Here is an 8537-nt window from a genome sequence, read left to right on the forward strand (position 1 = left end):
TTTGAACAGGAGTAATTGGATTCCATTTTATTTATGAATCGGTTAACATATAGCCTCCTAGCTCCTCGGGGTTTTGCATTTAAATTGGAATATTTATCAGTTAAAAATGGGTTATTTATGTGGCCATTTGTTGTCTTTCGTCTTTTCTACTTTATGTTTCTGTCCAGAACTGGGCAATATGAATTGGGCTATGTTTACACAATGTTCCCGGTGGCCACGGCAAACCTGTTTCAGGACAAAGTCGAAAAAACAGGATGGTCGTGAGAAAACGTGGGGTGATGAACAAAAGTCACTTGCCGGCAAGATCTATAAACTATCAAAAATTTGTCATGGTTACAGTCACGCTCTATATAACTAAACTCAACTGTATTTATAGTTATATAAGAATATAACTAGAATAAAGAATAAAATAGAAATATAACCAAATATAAGAAACCGAGTTGGCCATAATAAATCAGGGTGAGCACAAAAAAACCGCAGAGTGCGTAATTGGACGCGTCTAAGTCCAGACTGAAACTAATACAGTAATCCCTCGTTTATCGTGGTTAATGGGGACCAAAACCACCCGCGATAAACGAAAATCCGCAAAGTAGCGTCCAATTAACATAAACAGGTTAAAATTTTATTTTTTTTAAGTCCGCAAACGGTCCGCGAGAAGCTGCAAAACAACAGCGAGTCACATAGAGCAACATATACAGTACTGTACTCCATGTATATTTAAAAAAAAAAATTTAAAAAATAAAATTATTATTATTATTATTTTTTTATTTTTTTAATGTTTGAAAAAATCCGCGATGCACTGAACCCGCGATAAACAAACCGCGAAGTAGCGAGGGATCACTGTATTGTAAAAAACCTATTGAGTGACACTAACTTGAGTCGGGCCGCACAGGAGAGCTTTATTTGACTTTGCCCGGGCCACAAAAGTACTCCAAAGCTGCCCGACGTCCATGTGCCCGACGTCCATGTTTCATCTGTAGAAAGCCGTGACAGAGTGTGAGACACGTGAGTTGCCCCACCACGGTGTGTGGCATCCGTGGTAAACTGTGGGCCGAACCGTAGTATACCTTGGAGGTTTCGTGACTCAGAAGACCTTGGTGAACCTGGGTTCATCCATCAGCAATGACTGTTAGCCGCCGCTTATCAGCTCCGGACAGAGGATCCTCAACTTAAATCACCATCATCGCCTGGGAGAAAAATAAAGAGCAAAACTGCAGTTAATAGTAATAATAAAGTATTGGGTGATGGAGGCAGACACAAAATTTGCAAACACATCATTGAGACATAGCCAGTGAGTTCTATTGTTGTCTATGTTTTTTTGTTGTGAAAGCCCATTTTACCCATGTTGTCATTGTTTATCCCCGACACTGTAAAGTATGCGCCTTTACAGTTAGTGTTCAAATAGTGCTATTAAAGTACAATGTATTATCACTATTTTATAAAGTGGAGCAGTTGTGGCAGTTCTATACAGAAGTGATTGAATCAGTTCTGTCTGGCTAGAACAGTCTGGTTTGGTGCTGCCACAAAGAAGGACAAAATCTGATTGCAACCAACAGTTAGTCCTGCTGAAAGGATCATTGGCACCCTCTCTACCCACTCTTGAGGTCGTACATGCTGGATTAGAACTAAAACAAGGGCAGGTAAAAATGTCATGGCCTCAGCTCACCCTGGTACTCGTCAATGTCCTTCTGACAAACTGAGATATTTTGTAGCTTCAAACTCACTTGGTTTGGTACATTTCTTGAATCACTCTAAACATTTTGAAAACAGTAACATTTTATGAGAGGCTAAAAAAAATTGGTCAAGTCGAGCACAAAACTTATTTGCAATGCCCAGAAACATGTTTTTGTGTTTATCGCACGGACATTTGTTGCAGACTGATTTGGTCAAAACATCCATTTGGCAGACGCTAAGGAGCGTGCGGAACACAATTCGGCAGATTTCACACTTTCATGCACCCTGTAACCTGATAACATGATAAGCTGTCCACTGTAGTAACCGCTGTCCCTGAAAGGGTTAATGACAAAAATAAATCATGCGCCATTTTATTCTGTGGTATTTTTGACTGAAAGAAACAGACTTTGAAACACAGCGAGGAGTTTTAAATGCAAATCAGTGCTTTTGATAATGTTTAAACCAGTGGTTCTTAACCTTCTTAGAGGTACCGAACCCAACCAATCTATATGCACATTCACCGAACCCTTAGTGACAAATAAATATATATATTTTTTACAAATTCAAGATATAAGAAAAAAAACGCATTTATTAAAAACAGAAAAAAGTCAATAAAATTCCAAGAGATAAGTATACTTTAAATTATTTTTAATTGTACGACGTACTATCACGACAGCACGTGGTGACTACTCAGCGAACTAAACTTGCCACAGCACTGATTGGACAAGCAATGTCATGTGATCATTTGCAGCCAGTGATGGCCAAGCGGGCGTGTCATAACTAATTAACATGTTGAGTCGGGTGTGTCTTAACCTCCATGGCAGAGCCTCCGTCAAAATTCGATTGAACCTAGGTTAAGAACCACTGCTTTAGACCCTGATGGCACAGCACTTCAGAATGAGTCCATGAGCCACCAGCTAAGATTGACTTATAACGACAGTTTATTTGTTCATCTGCCTAAACCACAAACAACACAACCAAAATCTGTTATCTAAACTAAAATGTCATTTTCAAAAAGAAATTCAATTCAAATAAACAACAAACTCAAAACATTAAAAAAAATAATGATTAAATATTTGCTACTGCAAGAAACACCAACACCAAACATGTCACTTGACATATGAATATTAATGAGGAAAAAAATACAAATATTATATTTATCTACATATATATATATATATATATATATATATGTCATGAATTCTTGTGCGTTGTAACAACCTTTTGATGACAAGCAGTGTTGCCTAATTTAAAGTGATTTAATGATGTCCTTGGAGTCCCTTTATTGATTCAATGAAGCTGGCTCAGAATATTCACTTGTGTTCCAGTCTCTCACAAGTGACACATCATTAAGTATTATGATTGCATTTTTATGCAATCATAATACTCATTCACTCTTCTAACAGCCTTTTCCGAACCAAGTACAAATGGCAGGGACCTCACGTATTCCTGGCAGGTACAACATACAGTATTTGCATGAAATGCCTTCAAACACAAATGTGAACATCAAATAGTGCTCCGGCTACAGTCATATTCATTTTCTCCTGATTATGTCTTTGTCATGTCTGTGATTCCTCACAGACAACGCAATGGGGCCACTCATTTCAGAATACATCATAAACAATTTACACGCCATTAGTTTTGATCACATTATTTTTAATGTCTCCGGCATGGTGAGTGCTAGGGTTATGTACTCCATTTAGAAGTTCCATCAATACCATACACGGTGTGTGTTGTTGTTGTTGTTTTTTTTGCATGGTGTGATTGTCATTGCTCAGTGAAAACAAAGTCATTTAAGAAAAATCTTTTATTTTTAATGGGTTTACCAAAATAGGCGGTCAGTAATATAACTAGATAAATCAATAGATTGATAGATATATGAATGGGTGGATACATTTTGTTCATTAAGCTTTCAGTCCAACAGTCATTTCAGGTATATAACAAAGATAAAGTCAACCAAAAAGACAAATCGAGCAAGGCCCGAAGTTATCGTGACTACCTTTTTTTTCTTTTTCAAATTATTTTTACAAAACACCTGCGACTGCCTGGCGACAAGTTCAGGGTGCAGTCCGCCCTCCGCCCAAAGTCAGCAGAGATATGCTCCAGTAAAATCACTTATGGTGTTCCTCAAGGGCCTGGATTAGGCCCTACGTTATTAATATTATACAATCTCTGAATGATATGCTGAAGATACAACATGTCTTTAGGGTAGGACGGTGGTTGACTGATTAGCACCTCCGCCTCACAGAGCAGAAGCCATGGATTTGATTCCTGCCCCAGCCTTCCTGTGTGTACTTTGCATGTATTCCCTGTGACTGTGCGGGCTTGCCTGGTAATTGTTAGCGCTAGTGACAGGATTTTACTATGCTTGCTCAACCGAAATAAAGAATTGTTGCGTGTGTAGTATATAACCATTTTTAAAATATTGTATATTTAAGTCAGTCTTATCCTGAATAGGGCCGCAGGGGTTACTAGCGTGGATGTTTACATTGTTGAGATACACATAATAAAAGTGTCATTTCGCTCTCATTTTTCATGAGCATGTAATGATGAAGAGTGTCAAATGCATTTATTTAGACCTATAAATACAGCAACAGTGAATTCTCAGATTATTTAGACAAGCGGTCGTCCTTTTTGTTGTAAAGACATATTAATTGTCATATAAAAGTCTTCCTCTTCCTCTCTTTCCTGGTAGCTCTATATTTATCACCCTTCTTCCGATATTCTCACTCTTTCCTCTGTATGTGTCCAAACCGTCTAAGTTCACTCTCTCTAACTTTTTCCCCAAAACATCTAACTTTGGCTGTCCCTCTGTGTTATGATTCTGTTCTTGTGTGCCTCCAGCAGGTGGCAGAGGAGGGCATTCCTCCAGCGTGCACACATGCTGCCAATGTTTTATCAGTTAAACCATGTATTCAAGAACTGCTTTATTGACCAGTCTCTGTCGGATTACTAACCTTGTTTGCTGCTCATGCTCAAGTATTGTTTTCTAGACCTCTCGATGTCGTTATTTGTCATATTTCCGCTCTGGCCTCTCGCTTCGAAACTATTTATGCTTTTTTTTGTCTTTGATGCTCATGTTTTTGTTTTTGTGAAATTGGACTTCAATCATTTCGTTTCTATCGCAGAGTTTCTTTTTCCTTGCCTTTGCAAGCGCTTTTTTCATGCATTGTTTTCCTGGTTCTTTTGACCAGTAATTTCTGTTCATACTTTGTCAGTGTGCTTTTTTTAAAATAAACAACTACTTTTGTAGTGTATTTTGTTTGTGTCTACGTTTGTGGGATCCAATCACCATTCAGTTCGTCCATGAACGGTGTCACTCTGATGAGCTCATTTCTGATCTACCCATGCTGGTCACTCTTAAAAAAATTCAACGTCTTCATTTCCATCTCGTCAAGGTCTGCTTCCTTTCATTTCTTCAGAGCCACCGACTCCACTCTGTAGATCATAGCTAGCATGGAGGTGCACTTTCAGAATTTCAGAGCAGTCGAGCTGCAGCCAGGGAGGCCGGCTCCTCGGCAGAGGTGGCTGCTCACAGCGCCTCTTTGGGGAGCTACAGCTGTTGTGAAAGCGCTATATAAATCAGGATGTATTGTATTGTATTGTATTGTATTGTATATATATAAAGATGTATTGTATTGTTTTTGGCCAGGACTTTCCATCTTAACATGGTGATCGACTGGTTAGCACGTCCCTCTCACAGAGCAGAGGTCGTGGGTTCGATTCCGGCTCCGGTTTTCCTGTGTGGAGTTGGCATGTTCTCCCCGTGCCTGCGTAGGTTTTCTCCGGGTACTCCGGTTTCCTCACACATTTCAAAAACATGCATGGCAGGTTAATAGAACACTCTAAATTGTCCCTCGGAGTGAGTGTGAGCGGGGATGATTGTTTGTCTTTTTGTGCGCCACAATTGGCTAGCAACCGACCGGTTCAGGGTGTCCCCCGCCTACTGACGTAAGACGGCTGGGATAGGCTCCAGCACCCCCCGCGACCCTCATGAGGATAAAGCGGATTCGGAGTGAGTGTGAGCAGGGATGGTTGTTTGTCTTTTTGTGCGCTACGATTGGCTAGCAACCGACCAGTTCAGGGTGTCCCCCGCCTACTGATGTAAGACAGCTGGGATAGGCTCCAGCACCCCCCGCGACCCTCATGAGGATAAAGCGGATTAGAAAATGGATGGGTGGATGGATGGATTGTATAAGATGGCTATGATGACCTGGCTGTCTTCACTTTGGGTTGTGCTTTGTTGCAACCCGGCTCGACGTGGCCGGGTCCTGTGCTGTGAATCAGGCAAAGCAACAAGTCCATGCCCTTCAGGAAGTTTGCGCCAGCTCGCTTGTCTGGCCCAAGTTTTATATGCAATTATTTAAACAATTAATTTCATTTATTTTCTTTGCCTATTTTTATCTTGAATTAACATTGATTGTACTGCTTATTATTTGCCCTCGTTTATAGGTTATGTTATTTCATATTTTATCATTTGTTCAGTTTGTTATTGTTGTATGAGTCTATTTCGTGAAAGTCGTTTGAGGGCTGTCTGTCTCAATTGCCTGTTTTTAATTGTTTTTTTGGGGGGGCCGGCGGGGGGGCGGGGGTGGTGTTGTTCGAGAGTTTCTGATGGGTGCAGTCTCCTGGAGTTCATCCTTTTTAATTCACTGATTTGGTTTGCAATTTCATGGGTGCTCTGTCGTTTTGCATCCTCCTCTTTTTTGCGACAGCTATCGTGACAAGACCCCAGTCCTGTCTGTGTCCTCTTGTGGCAGGTCTCGTACTACTTTTCTCTCATTTATTCAGGTTTTTATTCCCATTTTGAATACTGCAGTCAACCCAAAAAATCATTACAATAATATGTTCTTTGCAGCCACACTAGTCTAAAAATTGATAATATTGCATTTGTGGAAGATGAGTTCAGCAGTAAAATTCAGCCATTTTTGCCACTTGCTATTGACTGAAAATGACATTACAGTTGCTCCAGACTCAGGTATCAACCAATTTTGGCTCATGTGCACAGACCACATTGCCACAGGTACAAAAGAAAACCACCTCATTTTGTCCTCAGTGGCTACAGACCTGTGGTGCATTACAAATCACGAATGGTGAAACAGGTGTCCCATGTTGGCGTGGAGGATGCTGTCAGCGATCTGACGTATCATACTCACTCCCACCTGGAGGATATCGATCACTGACTGATTTTCAAACAGGCCCCAATTTGTGCCTTATCCGATGACGTGATCAGTCATGTCGGCACATCACAAGGTACTGTTCTGTTGCCGCTTCTGTTCACCTTGTACATCTTGGACTTGAACCAATATAACTGTGGATCTTGACATCTGAAGAGAGCACTATCCACTATCAACACCTGCAAAACATCAGGTTCAGATAACATCCCTGGCCGGGTGTTGAAGGATTGTGCTAGTCATGTCACACATCTAATCATCTAATCCCCCTTGCCCCAGATTTCTCACTCTCTGCTGTGGAGAGAGTGAGAACCACCAAATTCCTGGGGGTGCAGATCTCTTCTAGACCACCAACACTGCATCACTGGCAAAGAAAGCCGACCCGGCACGCAATCTGTTTTGTCTCCCGCCATCTCGGAGAAGGTACCATGAACCTACAATCCCAGACCACCAGACACACCAATAGCTTTCTCCACCAGGCTGTCAGGATTTTGAACTCTCTCTCCCCTCTCCATCCTCGGCTCCGTCCACCTGGCTGACAAGGAGCTCAAGCCTTGCCTTTGCCATCTTGGCATTCACTTGTTGACTTCACCATCTCTTGTTGCCAGTTGTGCCTAATTGTACCTCAAGATGCATGCACCTTACATATCCATCCATTTTCTGATTCGCTTTAACCTCACAAAGGTCGCGGGGCGTGCTAGAGCCTATCCCAGCTGTCTTCGGGCAGTAGGCAGCGGGACACCCTGAACTGGTTGTCAACCAATCGCAGGGCACACAGAGACGAACAACAATCCATGCTCATACTCATACCTCAGGACAATTTAGAGTGTTCCATTCACCTGCCACGCATGTTTTTGGAATGTGGGAGGAAACCAGAGTGCCCGGAGAAAACCCACGCAGGCACGGGGAGAACATGCAAACTCCACACAGGAAGGCTGGAGCTGGAAGCGAACCTGGTACCTTTGCACTGTGAGGTCGACGCGCTAACCACTCGACCATCGTACATATTCGTACGTTTATACTCTTAGTGCTTAAAATTTGTTTATCTGTCATTACTTACTGTTGCTGTGTTTCACTTCGCCAATACCGCGAGAACAATACACCTTACATGCTATTCATTTTTATACTCCTGTTACCGATTGTACTCTTTGTGTTTGTGCACTTTACTTGCTGTTAACTACATATTGTCTTGTTGTTTTTGTGTCTTGTCGCCACCTGGGAATGTGATGAATGTAACTTTGATTACCGGTACTTTGTATATATACTGAGCACATGTGAAAAAATTGATGTTAAAGGTGTTAGGCTTGCTAGAGATGAGCACAGGGCCCACAGGCAGACACAATGAACTCAGAACAGTTTTATTGTCAGGAAGTGGGACAGGTCGAGGTGGCGAGAACTAAAAGGTAGTGATGTGCCCGACTGTGCCGAGGCTCCGATGCGTGTGCCGAGTAAACCGGAAGAAAATCTGCGAAGCGCGCTTCGAGGCATGTGTCGATTTCGCTTGTGGCCACGCCCGATGCCTCGGAACGCGCGTTGCTCCGCCCGAAGCTTCGTGAGACGGGATTCCGACATGACCGCCAACAAATAGTTTCGCGGGTGATTCGAAATAAAACGGCGCACCGGGACGACAATGAGCTGACAGGTGACACTGACTAGAGATAAGATCGGGCCGCCCGAGCCCGCGGGTCG

Source organism: Hippocampus comes, unplaced genomic scaffold (assembly GCF_001891065.2).
Source record: "Hippocampus comes isolate QL1 unplaced genomic scaffold, H_comes_QL1_v1.1 scaffold73, whole genome shotgun sequence".
Classification (NCBI taxonomy): domain Eukaryota; kingdom Metazoa; phylum Chordata; class Actinopteri; order Syngnathiformes; family Syngnathidae; genus Hippocampus; species Hippocampus comes.